This window comes from Octodon degus, unplaced genomic scaffold, assembly GCF_000260255.1.
Source record: "Octodon degus isolate 3935 unplaced genomic scaffold, OctDeg1.0 scaffold00004, whole genome shotgun sequence".
NCBI lineage: Eukaryota > Metazoa > Chordata > Mammalia > Rodentia > Octodontidae > Octodon > Octodon degus.
In genome coordinates, this window is record NW_004524580.1 from 33,534,186 (window position 1) to 33,552,555 (window position 18,370).

The window sequence follows — 18,370 nt, forward strand, 5'->3', positions numbered from 1 at the left end:
ATGGATGGATGGATGGATGGATGGATGGATACATGGAAGGATGCATGGATGGATGCATGGATGGATGCATGGATAATGGATGGTGGATGGTGGATGAATGGATGCATGCATTTATTTTACTTCCTCTTCCTTCATATCTTATTTCCTATCCTGGAAGTGCATAGTTGAGTAAACAGTGCAAATGAACTGAAGAAAAAAAGTGAATCACGCATAGATATCAGCTTTTGACTCCAATTTGCCTGTTTTCCCCACAGGATAACACTGATGGGAAGCAAAGTTCTACAATCTGACCCACAGAGCTCAGGAACCCAGCCCTTCAGCACGTTCCTCAAATGCCACCTCCCTCGGGGGCATTCCCTGACCTTGCTACTTCACATTGCAGCCACTCCTCCTCTCCCGCCTCTCCTGTTGCATTCACTAACCTGTCATGGTTGGTGTGCTTATTTGTTTGTTGTGTTTGTCTCCACAAAGAAAGAATTTCATTTGAATTATTCACACATGGATATCTGGTAGCTGGAATAGACTGTTTGATACTTATTTTTTGGATGGATGGATGGATGGATGGATGGATGGATGGATGGATGGTGGTGGATGGTGGATGGATGGATGGTGGTGGATGGTGGATGGATGGATGGTGGATGGTGGATGCATGGTTTGAGTTCTGGGTCTACCACCAACAAGCTCATGATCCTCGAAAGTGGCTGAATCTCAAATCCTCATCTGTAAATTGGATATAGAAGTAACACTCCCCTCCTGGACTTGGTGTGGTACAGTCCACAGGGTTCATACTTACCTTGTAGGACTAATTCAAACAAAGTCTGCAAAGTGCTTAGCATAGTACCTGTAGTCATGCACTAAGTACTGACAAAACAGTCACTGAATTATTACTGGTAAAAGTTAATATTATTATTAGATTCATTCTATCAAGTATGTAACAACCATGTAAAGCAACTCTAATTTTCCAAGTAATCTTGTCCCAAACAAACAAACAAAACTAGGTCAGGAAAAACTGCCTTGAACCTGGATCCTGCACAACTGCCTGTGTGTATGTGCTGTTTGAAGCTGTGAGCCTGGGAAACAGGTCCTCAGTCCCTGCCAAACCCAGGGCGGCTCAGCTTGAGTCCTGTGTCTGTTGTATTTACCATCGTCAGGGTTCAGGGACAAAGGTGCTCAAAGCAAACACAACACGAGAGAGAGGACATTCCAACCAGGTCACTGCAGGGTTGCACGAACTCTGGGCAGTCTCACAGGCCTAAGAGGGCCCAGGCCTGGCAGCTGGGTGCCCGCAGAGCCAGGCTGTCCAGAGCCCAGCTGGCCAGGGAGGCTGGCCACGTTCCAGAAGAGGCATGCCACCGCATCCTCGGCCGCTCCTCCAGCTCCTCCCCCAGGCTTGCCCTTCGAAACCTTAATCGCCAGCACACTTCCAGCTGTTCCCAGGCACCCACCTGTTCACGCATGCATGCAGCATGCACACACAGAGCGTCAAGGTGATGTGGGCCTCGGGCCAGCTGGGGATGAAACAGTCGCAGAAGGTGGTCCTCAACCTCACAGAGGCCTTAACACCTCTGCCTGCATCACACTCTGCAGTTTACAAAACATTTTGCTATGAATGGTCTCTTCCTCTTCAGAATAAGACTTCACTTGGGGTTGGATGTACTTATGCTAGCCATTTTTCATAGGATGTGTTAGGAGACTTGCAGTTTGCAAATGATGAGCTGGTGCACACTTGTCATCCCTGTATTTGAGGGGCTGAGGCCAGAGGATTGCTGGGAGTTTGAGGAGAGCCAGGGCTACCCAGTGAGCTCAAGGCCAGCATGGCTGCATAGCAAAATCTTGTCTCAAAAAAGTAAAATAAGATCAAATGAGGAGCTAGGACTCAGACTCAGGAACGTGAGCGACAGCACAGCTCATTTCCGAGCATCCCCTCTCGCCGACAGTCGTAGAGCAGCCGCTCCAAAATGCTCTCCAGACACACAGCAAGTGAAGCAGGTTATAGGAAATATACATAGGGAGGGCTTCCAGGAAGATGGTAAAGCAGGAGAGAATGCCGGAATGTGGCGACATGACGAAGAGCAGGAGGGAACGGGGTCCCAGGACCAAGCAAGGGTCTAAAGCAAGAATTGAAGCCCCCAGGAAGGGCAAAGAGAGAGGCTTGAACAAAGGAGGGGGAGGTAGCAGCAGCACCTTCTCCCTGAACCCCAACTCACTGTGGGAGGGGCAGCTCAAGTCTGTGGACATTCACTGACTACTGCTGACCCCAGAGGCTCCATGGAGCAACACACCAGGGGACCGGCGCAGTGGACACAGCAGACTGCAGGGTCTGGTGAGTTATGCAGGCTCAGAAGTCCCCAGGAGAGAGAGCGTGGCCCGAAGCCCTCTTGGGGAGAAGCCAACTGAGCTGGGAACTCAAAGCTGCTGCGGGATGGCTCCATCTAGTGGCTCCCTGGGCCAGGGTCAGGTGGAGCCAAGTTCAAGGTGGCAGGAGGTCAAGGTCAAGGAGCAGAGGCGAAGCTGGCAGGGAGCCCAGGTCTAGCCGGAGGAGAAACCCAGAGCACTGCAGGCTGAATGCGCCGGGCTCCAGCCTCAGAGCCAGCAAGCAGCCTGAACTGCAGTGGAGCTGTAGGCGTGGGCTGGGGTTCGTCACCCCCACACCACGAAGCGTGGCTGTCTTGCTGGGGTTACTCAGCATGGATCTGGACACTGTCTGTCCACTCTCTGTACCTGCGACAACAGAGATACCTGAAGCAAAAATGTTTTTTATTCTTTTCTTTTTTTATGATCTTATTTTTGTTTGTTTTTCGTTTTGTTTATTCTTGTTTTTATATGAGTGCGAGCATTGCTTCTGGGTTTCTTCTTGTTGTTTTGTTATTGTTTTCATTTCTGCCTTCTCCCTTCCCTCCTGTCTTCCTCACCAGTTTCCTAAAATTTACGTAATTTTCCCTCGTCCCCCAGCCTTGCCGCTAATCTCTTCTCCTGTTTCTCTGTTATTCCCCCGAACTCCTCTTACATTTTCTCCCTTAGGGATTACATTGCCATATTGAGGGCTTACACGCTGCATACAGCTTTCTGGTTTGTTTTAGATTTTGTTATATGACCACCAATATAGTTCATGCAGTTGAAGGTGGTGAATTTTCAGTTACTACAGATTGCTGTTTTCTAAGCTGCCCCTGATGCTGCCACTACCGCTGAGTGTCCTACTTCAGTCAAGGTGACCCAACTGTTCTAATCAGTTACTCTTCCTGGTATACCAAGTTGGAGATTGCCCAGAGATCATAAGTACTGCACGGGCAAGTGTCACAGAGCCAGAGCTATGCCAAATAGGCGACAACTTCTCACCCCAAATAAACTGAAGAGGCAAGATCTTGCAACAGACTCAGAAAGAAAAGCCGGCGGCACCTTGAAGACGTCTGTAAGATGACATCACTTCCCAAGCGTTCTTAACACGAGCTCTAAGCTACCTGCCCTCGGCGACGTACAAGCATCAACCCAGAACTTACATTTTAAAAAAATCATAGAAAATTGGAAGATACTTAAGCGAGATATAACTCCAGAATGAGTTCATCAAAGTCAACCCAGGGAGCACTGAGGTAGAACCGCTTGAAGGTCAGCCCATGGACTCTCTGGAGTAGCAACGGCAGAAGTAACGAAGAAAAAAATCAGAGGAAGAGTTTCTCACGTAACTATAGAGATGGTAATCATAACAAAAGACTCAGTTTGTGACTTCAGAGTAGAGATAGACTTTTTTTAAAAAGAGGAGCCTGGGGACTGCTAGCACCCATCCTGTTCACCCAGAGTTCTTAGTTTTTCAAAAGGCCTTTGGAGCTCACCCCATCCTTGAAAAAAGGAATAGAGTTGCTTAGGGACATGATGGAAACCATGAATGCCCAAATAGGAAAGAAATGAAATCCATGAAACAGAGTCAAGTAGATATTCAGGAAATTTTAAATCCCATTGAAAGTATATATCGCAGAATGAGCCAATGTGAGGACAGAATATCAGCCACAAAAGACAAGATTGTGTTTAGCCGTCATGGAAAGAAAGATTTCATGAAAATAGCAAGGGACCATGGAAAGTCCATCCAATAGCTACGAGATGATATGGAGAAGGATAACATAAGATTGACCAGTCACTACAAGGCATGAGATAATGCAAACAATAAAAAGCCCGTTCACAGAAGTGATGGCAAAACTTTTCCAGGCATGAAAAAAGAATCTGACATACAATATATGAGGCATATAGAACTCCAAATAGCCACAATGAAAAAAGAAAAAAAACTCTGAGACATATAGTAGTCAAGATTCCAGAAATTCAATGCAGTAACAGAGTAAGAAAAGCTGTTAGAAAAAAGAAACAGATCACTTATAGAGGAAAGCCCATCAGAATCACAGCAGACCTCTCAACACAAGCTCTCAAGTCAAGGAGACCAGAAGTGAAGTATTTCAAGGCCCAAAAGAAAACAAACTCCAACCCAGACTGATGGAATGACACAAAACTATCTTTCAAAATTGAACACCTGAAGAAATTCATGACCACCATACCAGCACTCCAAAATGTTTTGTTTTTACATTTTTACTAGGTTTATTTTACATAGTTTTTAATTACCAGAGTTTACCTAATGAAGCTATTGCCTAGATCGTAGGACTCCTGAAAAGATAAAACTCTGTTGATTTTACTAGGCACAGTTTATCTGTGTAAGTCTTTGAGTAAGTAGCCCTCTATCAGAAGGATTTCTATTCTGGAAGGCCAACTAGCTCACTGCTTGGAGGGAAATCCAAAATCCAGTTGAAGTGGTACGTACAGCTCAAAAGATGAAAAGTGGCCCCCTGTTCTTCCTTTTCACGTTTGTTTTACGAAGGGTGTGTGAAACTAAATGCCGTGACTGAGAGTTCAATAGTGACTCGAGCAAAGCACGCCAGGATTCTAACAGGAGTTGTTTGTATGAGCAGTTTAATATAACATGGAATGCAAAAGATTAAAGTACCTTAATTCCTCAACTTTCAAAAATAATTAAATAAAACAGGACAGTGACCAGAAAAGTAGTACTACTAGAATCACATTAAATAGAAGAGCTAGCATCAGCATTTTGAAGATGAGACAAACGAAAGCCAAACATTTTTAAATATTCCATACGATTTTGTCCTATTCCATGTTTCACAAAAACATTAACCAAAAGGCTTCAGAACCCATTTTTTAAAAAAGTAAAAGTACATAAGCCAAGAGTTGCTAATTTACTTAAAAAAAATACCTTAGTTTTGACCCTTACATTCATTCTTAGATAATTCTAATGAGTACTGTTTCACAGATAAAATAGGCAATACTTTATATAGAACTTTGTAAATTTTTTGTAAAGAAAACATTTGTTTTACTCTGAATCCTATCAGTTTCATATTTCTTTAAAAGGCTGATCGGGTAGTTTGCCAATATCAGGATCAGCAAATGTTAGATGTACTATAGTGATCCAACTTCCTATAATGTGTGAGAAATGACAACCACAAGTGAATTTTGATCATCTCTTTGAAACAAAAATAGTTTTATGTGATAAGAAACAACCTTAGTCAGTTTTTCTAAAAAATAAGCAGCATAGCTTCTTACTACTCACACTTTACTACCAAGAAATTAAGCCAAATTTAGAAAAATACAGTGCAATAAAAGATTCAAGTTAAAAATATATTCATTTGGTTACAAATCATCCCCCTTATAATATTTATAGTCTAAACTCACAGCTTGTCCCACAGCCCAAAGTAAGCCCAACGTCACTACACTTAGGCTATTACGTGGGGTTTTTCAGCTCTGTGTCAATGGAGGGCACTGGGGTGCAGCAGCAGCATCTCCGTCAACTCTCTCAGGAGAGTTTTAGTTCAGAACCCTCCGGCACATGTAGTTTTCTTCAGATGCTGTATATCCAGACTTTTTATAGAAACCCATATTCTGTGGTAGACATTCAAGCATAATCTGATAACAGTTCAGTCTCTCTCTTAACAAAGTAAGAGTTGGCGGTGACAGTCTGCCAAGCCGCTTTCCTCTGCATTCATCACTAGCGACGGCATCTTCTGCTCTTCCTCTCTTCGCACAGGAATGGATGAGCTTGTGCTCAATTCTCCAAGTTGCTGTCGCAGCAATCTGTCCTAGAGTCACAGCTTCCACAACTATAACATAATAATCCCCATATTTCTTCATATGTTCAAAAGATTTCATAAACTGTTCTGGGTTGACAACTCCAGTCTCTGCCAGCTGACCCAGCACCTTAAAAAAACTTCTGTCTAAGTCAGCAGTACAAAGGGGCCTCCAAAGCAAGCCCTCTCCGGGACGTGTTGGAGAAATGGCTGGAGGAAATATCGCTGCCTTGTGGCTCCAGCCCACGTCTCCGAGGAGACCTGGGTCAAACATGGGCATTTCATCACGTTTCGTCTTTCCAGTAGGATCCACCGTCTGCGCTCCCCGCCGGCTGCGTCCGACTCTCTCCAAAACGTTTTGAAGGACTTTCTAGAAACAGACAATGAGGGCTTCAACTCCCTGAAGCCAGAGAGAAAGAGTCTACCAGACAAGTCAATAATTCAAAAGAGGAGAGAAGAAAGGGAACCAACAAGAGGAAAATAGCATGACAAAAATAAGTCAATATGTCACTTATGACCATAAATGTGAATGCACTTACTTCAGATTAGAAGAATGGATCAAAAAGCAAGATCTAACACTATGCTACATACAGAAACACACTTAATTCAAAAAGAAATTCATAGACTAAAGGTCCAAGGATGGAAAACAATACTCCATGTGACAGGAACCTGGAAAAAAAAAAAAAAAGCCAGGGTAGGTATTTTCATTCTTTCTTTTTTTTTTTTCAGACAAAATGGATTTCTACTCAGACTCATTAAGGGAGACAAACATGTTCACTATATCCTTGTATAGGAAACAATCCAAGAGGAAGAGAAAATAATCATAAATATATTCTGCATCAAATACTAGCATACAAAATGATATAAAACAAATACCAACAGACATGAAAAATCAGATAAGCACTAATACAGTTGTAATTGGGGACCTCGGTAGCCCCTGTCACCAACTAGGTACAACAGCAACAGTGAAATATAAGAACTGAACCAAACTTACGAATGAATGGGCTCAGTAGCTGTCTACAGTGTTTCGCCCTACAACACCAGAACCCACATTCTTCTCAGCTGCACATGGGATGTTCTCCAGAACAGGCCACATACTAGCTCATAGAAGTTGCTTATGTTAATGCAAAGGAATTAAAATTATCCCATGCATGTCATTAGACCACAGCACAATGATATTGTAAATCAATGGCAAAAAAAAAACACAAAAAATTTCATAAACACAGAGAAATTAAATAACACCCTCCTGAACAACCAATGAAATTTAAGAATAAATTAGACAGGTCCTACAATTAAGCAATAGTGTTAATATTACATACTAGAACTTATGGGACAACACAGTCAAAGCTGTCCTATGAGGAAGATTGATAGTGATGAATTCTCATATCAGAAAAACAGAGCAAGCGCAAATAAGCAACATAATATTGAACCTCAACCTTCTAGAAAAAGAAAAGCCCAAAGTTTGTAAAGAATGCAGCAGAAAGTAATGCAATGGACCACTGAGACAAGTGCAAGGACTGGGGTTCAATCCCCAGCACCACGTACCTCACCGGCCCTGCTTCCGGGCACGCTGAGCTGGTGACCTAGTCAGGGCACAATGACACACGCCTATAATCCCAGCACTAGGGAGCCTGAGGCAGGAGAATACTAGGAGTCTGAGCTGCATAGTGAGACCCTGTACCAAACACATTAAAAGAAAGAAAGAAAGAAAGAAAGAAAGAAAGAAAGAAAGAAAGAAATTAAAGCAATGGAGACTAAGAAAAAATACAAAGAATTGTTGAATCAAACAATTGGTTCTTTGAAAGATTAAATAAAATTGACAAACCCTTAGCTAACATTGTCAAAAAGAAAAAAAGAATGAAAGTATTAAATCCAAGCAATTGGGAGGCCAGCGAGATAGCTCAGTGGAGGAAGTGCCTCTTAGGCAAGTACAGGGACCAGGGTTCCATCCCTGGTACCACAGGCCATGCTGGCCCCGCCCCCAGGTGTGCTGAGCCAGCAACTGAGTCTGGGCGTGGTGCTGAATGCCTGTAATTACAGCACTGGGGAGGCTGAAAACAGGAGAATCACTATGAGTACGAGCTATGTAGTGAGACCCTGTCCCAAATCCATAAATTTAAATAAATTAATAAATCCAAGCAACTGGAAATGAAAAGAGTGAAATCACAACAGATCCTGAAAAAATTCAGATGATCAATACATAATCCAAGAACCTGTATTCTAATAAGGTGGAGAACACCAAAGAAATGCTCAGATTCCTAGACATATATGAGTTGCCAAAACTGAATCAAGAAGATATAAAAATTCTAAATAACTTGATATCAGTCAATGAAATTAAGATGTAATTTAAGACATGCCCGCAAAGAAAAGCCCAGGCCCTGATGGATTCACTGCTGAATTCTACAAGAAATTTAGAGACGATCTAATGTCTCTACTTCTCACACTCATTGAAAGGGAAGCAATACTCCTAAAGTCAAAGGGGAGCAAGCCTTACCCTGGTGCCCAAACCAGAGCAAGAGCCAAGATCTAGCCAAATGAGAGAACTACAGGTCAGTATTTATTAACATAAATGCAAAAATCCTCAGTAAGATTCTGGCAAACAGAGTGCAGCAACTTATCAGGATTACACACTGTGACCAAGCAGGATTCATTCCAGATATGCAGATGTGCTGCAATATATGCAAATAAGTAAACACAATTGTAACACAGCCACGTACAAAAACCAGATGATCATATCAAAAGATGCAGACAAAACATATGACAAAGTCCAACACCCCTTCATGATTTAAAAAAAAAAAAAACCTAGAAAAGATGGCCTTTATTTCAAGCTGATAAAAATCCATCTATGACAAACCAACAGCCAACATCATATTAAATGGTTAAAAACTGAAAGCTTTCACTCTCAAATCAGAAGCAGACAAGGCTGTCCACTATTCCCCCTCCTGTTCAATGTGGTCTTGGAAACATTACTCAGAGCAGTTAGAGGAGAAAGAAGTAAAAGGAAGAAGGATAAAAAAGAAGATCAATTATTATTATTTGTAGGTGACACGATAATCTACATAGAAGACTTCAAGGACTCCATGAAAAGACTTGTATATTTAATAATCAAATTCAATAGAGTAGCTGGGTACAAAGTCAATACTCCAAAATCAATAGCACACAAATAACAAAGTCGCTGAGAGAGAACTTAGAGAAACCACAGCTTTCACAATAGCATTGAAATACCTAAGAATCAACCTAATGAAAGTAAAAGACCTTCACATTGAAAAACTACAGTATTCTGAAAAAGAAGACTAAAGAGGATATTAGAAAGTGGAAAAATATTCTTTGTTCTTATGTGGGAAGAATCAATATAGCAAAATTAGCCGTACTTCCAAAATTGTTACACAGATTTAATTCAATCCCTATCAAAATGCCAACAGCATATCTCACAGAATTAGAGAACACAATTCTAAGATTCCTTTGGAACCAGAAGAGACCTAGAATAGCAAGGCAATTCTGGACAACAAAGGCAAGGCAGGAGGCATTGCCACCCCTGATTTGAAATTATACTACAGATTAAAAACAGCACGGCACCGGCAAAGAAACAGACTGAGGACCAGAGGAACGGATTAGAAGATGCAGAGACAGCTCGGAATGCGCTCAGCCTCCTGATCTTTGACCAAGGGGCCAACCACCTACATGGGGAGAATGACAGCCTCTCTAATGAATGGCGCTTGGAAAACTGGCCTCGCCCGTGCTGAGATTTAGAGCTAGGCCCATGTCTGTCACCATGACGAAACTAAAATTGAAATAGACCAAAGAGCTTAAAATTAAAGCAGACACACTAAATCTGCTGGAAGACAGAAGAAGTAGAACTCTTGAAGACATTGGTATAGGCAAATACTTTATGAACAAAATCCTGATCACACAACTGGGATCTCATCTTACTAAACAGCTTTTGCCTGGCAAGAGAAACCACCAGCAGAGCAAAGAGACAGCCCGCAGCGTCAGAAAAAGAATTGCCAGCTGTCCTTCAAACAAAGCGCTGACATCGAGAAGGTGTGGAGAACTCAAAGAAATCAAACACAGCAAACGTAAGGACCACATCACACATGGGCATCTGAAGCGAATAGGTGATTCTCAGATAAAGAAGTAGAAACAGCGAATAACTACATTTAAAAATGCTCAACATCCTTCGTCGTTTAAGAGATGCAAATTAAACGGCACCGAGATTTCAACTCGTTCCCAAAAGAATGACTATTGTCCAGAAAGCAGCCAAGCACAAGTGCTGGAGCGCTGCGGGGGGAAAGGAGCCCTTCTCCGCTGCTGGTGGGAGCGCAGACTGCTGCGACCACTGTGGAAATCAGTGGCGAGACGCCTCAACAATCTAGACTGCTGTTTCCGTTCGACCCAACTATTCATCTTCTGGGTGTCTTCTAAAAGAATTAAAAGCATCACACCACAGCGACGTACCCACACCCTCTTTATAGCAGCGCAGTTCCAACAGCTGAATCTGGAGGCAGCCGGCGCCCATCAGCCCATCAACCAGTGCGCGGATACAGGAATGAGGTTCCTTTTGTACCAGGGAGCACTCACTACTCTGGTACAAAGGAAGGTAGATGGGTGCACCTTGAGGCCACGTGGGCGTAAGTGAGATAAAGGGGACACACGGGCGTAGATGCGGCTTTGTTTCTCCGGTGCGGGAAACTGCCCGTGGAAAGAAGGGCCAGATTATAGCAGACACTGGGAAATGGGAAGAGCGTCCTAGAATGAAGGGGGAACGAGGGAGAGGGGAGAGAAGAGCACGGAAGGGAGCAGGAAAGGTTGATGAGGAAAGAAGGAAAACACAGGGGCCATGCGCTGGGAAACAAGGAGGGCAGGAGGGCTTGGAGGAAGGGGCGGGATGGGAGGAAAAGAGCTGAGATGCATCGTGCAGGGACGAGCTCCTACGATGAATGCGATCGTGTATATCTAGATTGAACCAATAAAAAGAAAGAAAGAAGTAAAAATAAATAGAAATGAGACGAAATTAACTTTGCTCTTAAAACAGCCCGAGGACTGCAGTCTTCCTTCAGGGAAAAGCGTCTCCAGGGTCCTAAGGACCCCCTGGGAGTCCGGCTGTGTGGTCCCTGCCAAGGGAGCCTGCGTTTTCCTCCCCAGACACAGCAGCACCCCGTGGGCGCACGCGGTTTGCACCCTAACCCAGCCGCTGCACACAGGAGACAGACAGTAGGAAGACACCCTGCCCCGCCCCTCTCAGGGACAATCCACGGCTGCGTAAGGCCCAGCCCCAGGCCTAAGGTGCCGTCCTCCTGAACACCGGCCCCCCAATCTCTCTCTATGTGCACCTCTTCAATTCTGCGTAGGAAAATATACATTTATTTATTTATTTATTTATTTATTTTATTGGTACTGGGGGGGGCTGAGGGTCCAGGGGGCCAGCGGACAGCCGTGAGTGCGTCCATCTCTCCTCCTGCACAGGGCAGAGCCGCATCCCAGCAAGCAGCTGGCCACAGCCTGGTCGCAAAGCTAGTTGCCTGGCAGGGGACCAGTGCTAGGTGTGTGCTGACCCACCGGGGAGGATGCGGGGAGAGGGATGGGGGAGGCCGCTGAAAAGTTCTCTCTGTTCACCTCTTGATTTTTTTTCTTTAATCTTTTCTTTATTTTTTATTTGGTACAGGGCCTCGTGGTGATCCTGTGTCAGCCTCCCCAGTGCTGGGACTGCAGGCATGCACCACCACGTCATTTGGAGGCCACAGGACGCGCCTGGGGTTCTGGGGCCGGCTCTGCAAGCGGTACCAGGGACCTAACCCGGGTCCTTCTGCTGGCCAGGCAAGCGCTTTGACTGCGGAGCCATGTTCCCGGCATCGCTGTTCCCTTCTGTTGGACGCCCAAGTTCAGTGCGAGTCTGACCAGGGGCCCGCAGCGGGAGGGGGCCTGGGGAAGGGGGGAGCTGCAGGAATGACAATGGGGGGGCAAGTCCACAGTGAGTGCCCGGCACATGCTGTCTTATCATCTTTTCTGTCTTAATCTTCTCAATATCATTTCACTGAGGCAGCCACTGTGGTGAGCCCCACTGCATCTCTGAGGAAACCAGCACCCGGAGGTGAATTTACACACCCGGACATGCAGGTACAGATGGCCAAGTCCTGGCCCACTCAGCGGGAAACCCTCCTGCCAGCCTCACATGGAGGTTTCTCAGCTGTGCTTTCCACTCCCCAAGCACCTACTGGGGGGAGGAGATCCTCTCAACAATTGCTGTGGTGGGACGGTCAGCTCCCCAACCCTCCCCTTCTTGTCTCTTTTCTTTGTGACCACGCCAGAACACAAGGCCTCCGCAGCCCTCCTGGCACCCGTTAGCTGGGTCAAGGTCACTGCTCTGCCTGGCAGGAGGTTCCCAAGGAGCCGTGCTGGCTTTTGAGCCATGCCCTAAGGGGAACATGGCTGCCTCACTTCGCCCTCTCTCCTCTTGCTCCCTGGGAAGGTGCATCTGGGTGACCCACAGTAAACCATGCAGAAGAAAAGTCCTGGGGAGAGTAGACACTGAGACCAGAGTCTCGGGTCAGCCCTGTCCTGGTGCTGTGACTCCCCGCCACACACCTTACGATGGGACTGAGGCATGCACCGGACTCACCGTGCTGGAAGTCGCTGGCCACTGAGGCTCTGCTCTGTGATGCTCTGCACTGAAGTGTGGACGTGACATCCTGAGCTGCAGCTGTGCTCTTGGCCAACTGCCCTGATTGGGCTGTGCTCTGCCCCTGGCCCAGTGGCCCAGGGAGCCCAACAGCCCCAGTTGCTCTAGCCTGCAGCCGGTGCTTGGGTCCCACTGCAGAGCCCAGAGCCCTGGCAGCGTCAGTCCCACCCAGCCCAGAAAAGGAAAGCAACCAGCCAACACGCTCAGTCAAGCGAGCTGAGCAGATGGTTACTGTTAACCACCCAGTTTCAGAGTCATTTGTTACACAGCAAAAGCTAAGCTAACCAATACAGTCGCAGCCCATTTCCCACAAGGTGGGTGGTGAGGGTGGCAGTGACCTCAGGCAGATGTGCCAGAGAGTACAGAAGTGACACCACCCCTCAGTGAAGTCAGGGAGGCCACCCTGCCTCTTCCTCCACCTCACACTCCTGAGCCTAGTTCCACACACACTGGCAAAAGGAGGAAGGATGGGCACTGCCCCCAACATTGTGAAATAAGTCACACAGACAAGCAGATCTCTTTTCAGGGCCTAAGGGTGTTGACACGGGAGCTCTCCAACCTGTGATAAACCTGTGATAAATCACTCTACCCGGAAGCACCTATTGTGTGTCCCAGGATTAGCACATTTCAAAGGAACGCTCCAGAAGAAAGCAGAGTTCTGGGAAAGCATTTGTCATTCACAGGGGGGAAGCCATCACTTTGGATCTTGGCAGGAACACTTGTCTGGTTGGTCATTGTTGTTTGTCTGCAATTTTTGATTGTGTCCTTGCTTCATGACTTCAAGAATCAGCATTTCTAGCAGGGGTGAGAACCCCATCCTGCCTCCTAGGCTAACAACCCCAGAGCTAATGGGCCGTCCCCCAGGAAGGGACTCTTCTGTATTCAGCAATTCATTTCCTGCTGTATTTGTAGACTCCTGGGCAATGGCCTCAAGGGGCATCTCTCTGGTGACATAGGGCACACCTGTGTCATTTATCCACTGAAAGCAATTCTAGGGAGATGGCCCAGCTCGGCCCAGGAGCTGAACTGACCGAGTCACAGGCCCTCCTCCTAGGGGACCAGCAGTGGGACGGGAGTCTCCCCAGAGCCCCCGAGGTTTTGCTTCTTAGCTTGGTGGGTTGCTTGCACCTTGCCTTAAGCCTTCCGGTTTGGAGAGCCGGGCATGGTGCTAGAGCAGGGGAGGATAAGCACTCAATGATTAGGATCTACTTCCAGAAACATAACGCAAGGGTTGCCAGTAACACTGGTATTATGACTTCCTTGGTCTTGTTTTGCTTGACAGTGATTAAAATGTGTGTAACATAAAACTGAGCGCCTCAGCCTCTGAGCCAGCCGCCTCCCAGGCCGGAGGCTCGGGCTGGACCCCTGGACGCTGGGCTGCTCCCCCATATTGGCTCTTGTGAACAATGCTGCTGTGAGCATGTGTGAACATTTCCGGAGGCTCCTCCCTCATTCCTCGGGACACGCATGTGCCCAGAAGTTGAATCCCCCCCCCCCGTGCTCCTCTCTGTCACCTCGGAGGCCCTGCTACAGCGCTCCAGAGCGGCTGCACCATCCTCCCTCGCTCCAGCAGGGCACTCCAGCAGGGCACGCGGCTCCAGCCTCTCCGCCTCCTCCCTGTCGCTCATTCTCTGTGATGATTTTACAGCGTGGTGCTCCTCTTCCTGGGGGCATGAGGTGCCGGCTCCTAGGGCTTTGGTTGCCCAGGTGGGCAAAGATGTGGGGCCGGTTTTCATGCGCTCACTGGCCGCCTCATTTCTTGTCTGAAGGAACGCCTCTTCGTGGCCAGCAGCTCCACAGAGGTGTCATTCACACAACCACACTAAAGCAGAGGAAGAGAGATATTCCCATTTCACAGGTAAGGAAACTGAGGCTCTCTGGTGACTCATCCCAGGCATTCTCAGGAAGGGCCAGGGAAGATCTGCCTGCCTGCCCTACCCCATGGAACCACCCTGCAGCATAGGCAGCCCTGTGAGAGGGGAGCCAGGTGGGGAGATGGGCGCTCAGCGAGCCAGCAAGCCCAGGTGTTAGGTTCTCTTCCCCCTGCTTTTTTCTGGGCGTGGGCTAAGGAATACCTCCTCCCCTCTGCCTGAAGCTTAGCACCTGGGTGAGAATCCAGCCCTCTGGGGCTCCACCTGCAGGGCTAATCCGGAAAAGAAAGCCTTGGACGGTCACCTGGGTTGGCCAAGCTGTGACCCAGGAAGTAGTGCCTGCTACTCCCCAGCTGTGATAGGGTTAGCCGACCACATGGCTGCTGGCTCTGGGCCAGTAGCGCTGTCCACAGGATCCACGCGTCCACATCCAGTTCTCCCAACCATGTGTCCTGCGCAGTATGGACAGACTGAGTCTCAGAGAGGGAAGGGAATGGCTCAAACTCACAGCTGCACAGCGGCCCAGCCACACTGCACCACGCTCGTGAGGCCCGCTTCCAAGGCCTGTGCTGAACGGACACTCGCCACTGCCTACGCCCTCCTGCTAGGGTTACAAGCAGACACACAGTGGGGGAGGCAAGTGGAGAGATGAAGGAGGGAGGGAGGGAGGGAGGTAGACAGACAGAAGGACACACAGCTGAGAAGGCAAGTGGAGAGATGAGGTAGGTAGGTAGGTAGGTAGGTAGGTAGGTAGGTAGGTAGACAGGCAGGCAGGCAGGCAGGCAGACAGGCAGGCAGGCAGGCAGGCAGACAGACAGACAGACAGACAACAGAGAACAGGCGGGGCTTTCTCTTCTTCCAGCTTCCCTTCCTCACAGAGCAGACCCCTCATCCTCCAGCCCTGGCTGCTCCCAGGAGAGAAACCACCGCAGCTGTCCTTGTGCCCTCCTTGACCATGGGTCACTGATCGGAGGACTCCCCTGTGGGCTATCCCACCTGGGCCCCAACCCCTGGCTGGGCGGACACAGCCCAGCAAGGAGCAGAGGGGAGCAGTGCCCCATCAGTGGCATTTTCGGCCTCCTGTGGTGGCCAAGGCCCCTGGCTGTTGTCTCTGTGATCTTGCTCAGTGTGAAGAGTGTGGCTCGGGGTCCCAGTCCTGCCCGTCCCATAGGCCCTTCCACCCCCATATGCCTTCCTATCCTTGCTTCTGCCACACACTAGCCTCTCCAGGGCCTCCCACAGGTCACAGGGACCAAGCAGCTTGGCAAACCCTGCACCCCCAGACACACACACACACACACACACACACACACACACACACACCAGACTTGGGGGACGTAAGCCAAAATGTTCATGGCAGCCATCTCGGACCAACAAGATTTCAAGACGTTATCTTTGTCTTTTCTTGGGGAAATTCTAGGTTTTACTTCTCAGTTTAACTTTTTCCCCATGTTCTATTTCTTGAGGCAGGACCTTAATTTGTAGTTCAGGCTGCCCTTGAGCTCACTATGTAGCTTAGGCTGGATCAATTCTCCTGCCTCAGCCTCCTGACTGCGTGGGGTTACGGGTGTGCACCACCACAGCTGGCCGCATTTCTCCTTTTCTCAAGGAATGCTGAGCCCTGAATGAGATGGCGGAGCTGGTGGCAGGGAGGGTGTTTCAGAGGACAGCTGGCATTTCTTCCTTCCCCTGGAATCACTGAGAAGCAGCCCCCAATCCCTCCTTGGCCGTCTCAGCTGCTAGGTCCACCTCTGCCCCTGCTGTGGGTCATCCTGGGACCTTGAGCTTGGGGTGGGCTCAGCAGTGGTGGCCAGCGGGCACAGCCGGCTCTCTGGGGCACAGAGGACTACAGCCCGGCCTCACAACTGTGCCAGGCCGCAGAGGCGGGCCTGAGCAGACCCCAAACTTCCCAGATGCCTGGGCCAAGGCCACCAGAGGACCCAGGGAAGGAGCAGGTCCCTAGAGCTGTGTGGTGGGAAGATCTCCCCACATGCAACCACCACCAATGGCCGATTCTGTGGGCGGTCTGAAGGACACAGGAAGACTTGTTTCAAAAGAAACCAAAAATACAACAAAATGTGTTTTATCCCAGCCCAGGTGGGCTTGAGGACTTCTGAGAACTGCTGCCTCAAGGGTGGATGGGCTGACCGGGTCTTCCCAGGTCAAGCACAGGTCCAGGCTTGGAAAAGCTGCCCAAGCTCAGCCCACAGCCAGGACCGCTGGGGTTTCAGAGGAAAACAAAACCTGAAACAGAATGGCTTTCCATGGAAAATCCCCAGTGACGAGGCCCAGGAGCCCCGGGAGACAAATGACCAGAGTCAGCCCGCACAGCCAGGGGCACATGGCCAGCTAGTGGCAGAGGCTGTCCCAGCACGACACCTGTGTGCGGACAGCACCGCTGACCTCCAGGGTCTCATCAGAGCTCCGCTGGCCTCAGCAACTCTGCGAAGACAGAGGGGGTGGGGGAGGGAGCTCCACAGAACTTGGCCCTGGTTGAGAAATGGAAAAACTAAAGCCCCTCCCCCCCGCAAACAGCAGAGGTGGGCAGAGAGGACCCGTTCAAAGGGCGTGGGTTTCCCAAGCCAGCTGTGGAGGGGCTTCACTGGATATAAGACTCTTAGACAAAACCCCAAATGAGTATTCTTGGGACACCCGGGGAAGATTTGGGGGCCCCTACTGCACCATGCTCTGCTCTGGGAATTTGGAAACCTGGAGGCGCAGGTGGGGACCTTTGGCATCTTTCCAGCCAGCACAGTGCAAATTGCCAGCCAGGAGTCCTTAGGTACAGACTGGAAACCAGGCCAGCTCAGGTGTCCCACTGAAGCTCTGGCTCAGCACAGGGAAGTCATTTGGGTTGGCAGGACCTTCCATGGAGATAGTAGGTGAGATGTTTATGGAGGACACAGCTGGAGCGGAGGGAGGAGCTAGACGCAAGGCCTCAGCTAGCCCTGAGGGGCCAGCCTTCTCTGGCAGTCCAAGTCCAGGAGTGGGAGCCTGGCTCTGCACCCAGGGGAGGGCTACCACTGTGGACCAAAGCAGCCCTCACCGAGGTCCCGGAGCTGGCAGCTGCAGCAGGAAGCCCTTCGGCCCCCTCAAAGGTGACCTGGGACCAATGTTGTGGGGCCAGTTTGGATGGACCTGTGAGCCCTCCAGAAGCCCCCGGGGAAGTCCGAGCCCCGTGCTCTGGTCCCTACCATGTCCCCAGTGCTTCATGCACTCGTGGGGCTTGGGAGGTGACGCAACCATGGAGTCCTATGCGCATCCAAGGCTGAATGCACTGTTAGGAGGTCGGGTGTGGTGGGAAGAGGTGGGTTAGTGGGCGTGGAAGAGCCCCGGGCCTCCCCAGCTCCTCCCCTCCTCCCTGCTTCCTGGCCGCCATGACCCAAGCAGCTTTCCCTCCACCAAGCCCCTCTGCCAAGCTGCTTCTGCCCAGAGCTGGTCAACCATGCACGGACATAAACTTCTAAAACATGACCCCCAGTGAACCGTCCCACCTTTAAATTGCAAGTGTCAGGTGTTTCATCCTAGCAGTAAGAAAGTAACTAAGACAGCCTGGGACCGCAGAGTATGAACTCAGAACGTGACCTTCTTGGGGGTCATCACAGCTGTGTCTGAGTTGAGAAGAGTCCTAGAGAGTCAAGGAGCCCCGAATGCAGTGTACCTGGTGTAGCTCAGTGGGCTGTGCACCTGGTGTAGCTCAGTGGGCTGTG

General features: G+C 48.8%; 1 pseudogene; it reads right to left on the bottom strand.

The window, feature by feature from the left end:
- Window positions 1–5,853: 5,853 nt before the first annotated feature.
- The window catches only part of LOC101563307, a 15,305-nt pseudogene continuing 2,788 nt past the window's right edge, over window positions 5,854–18,370 (bottom strand).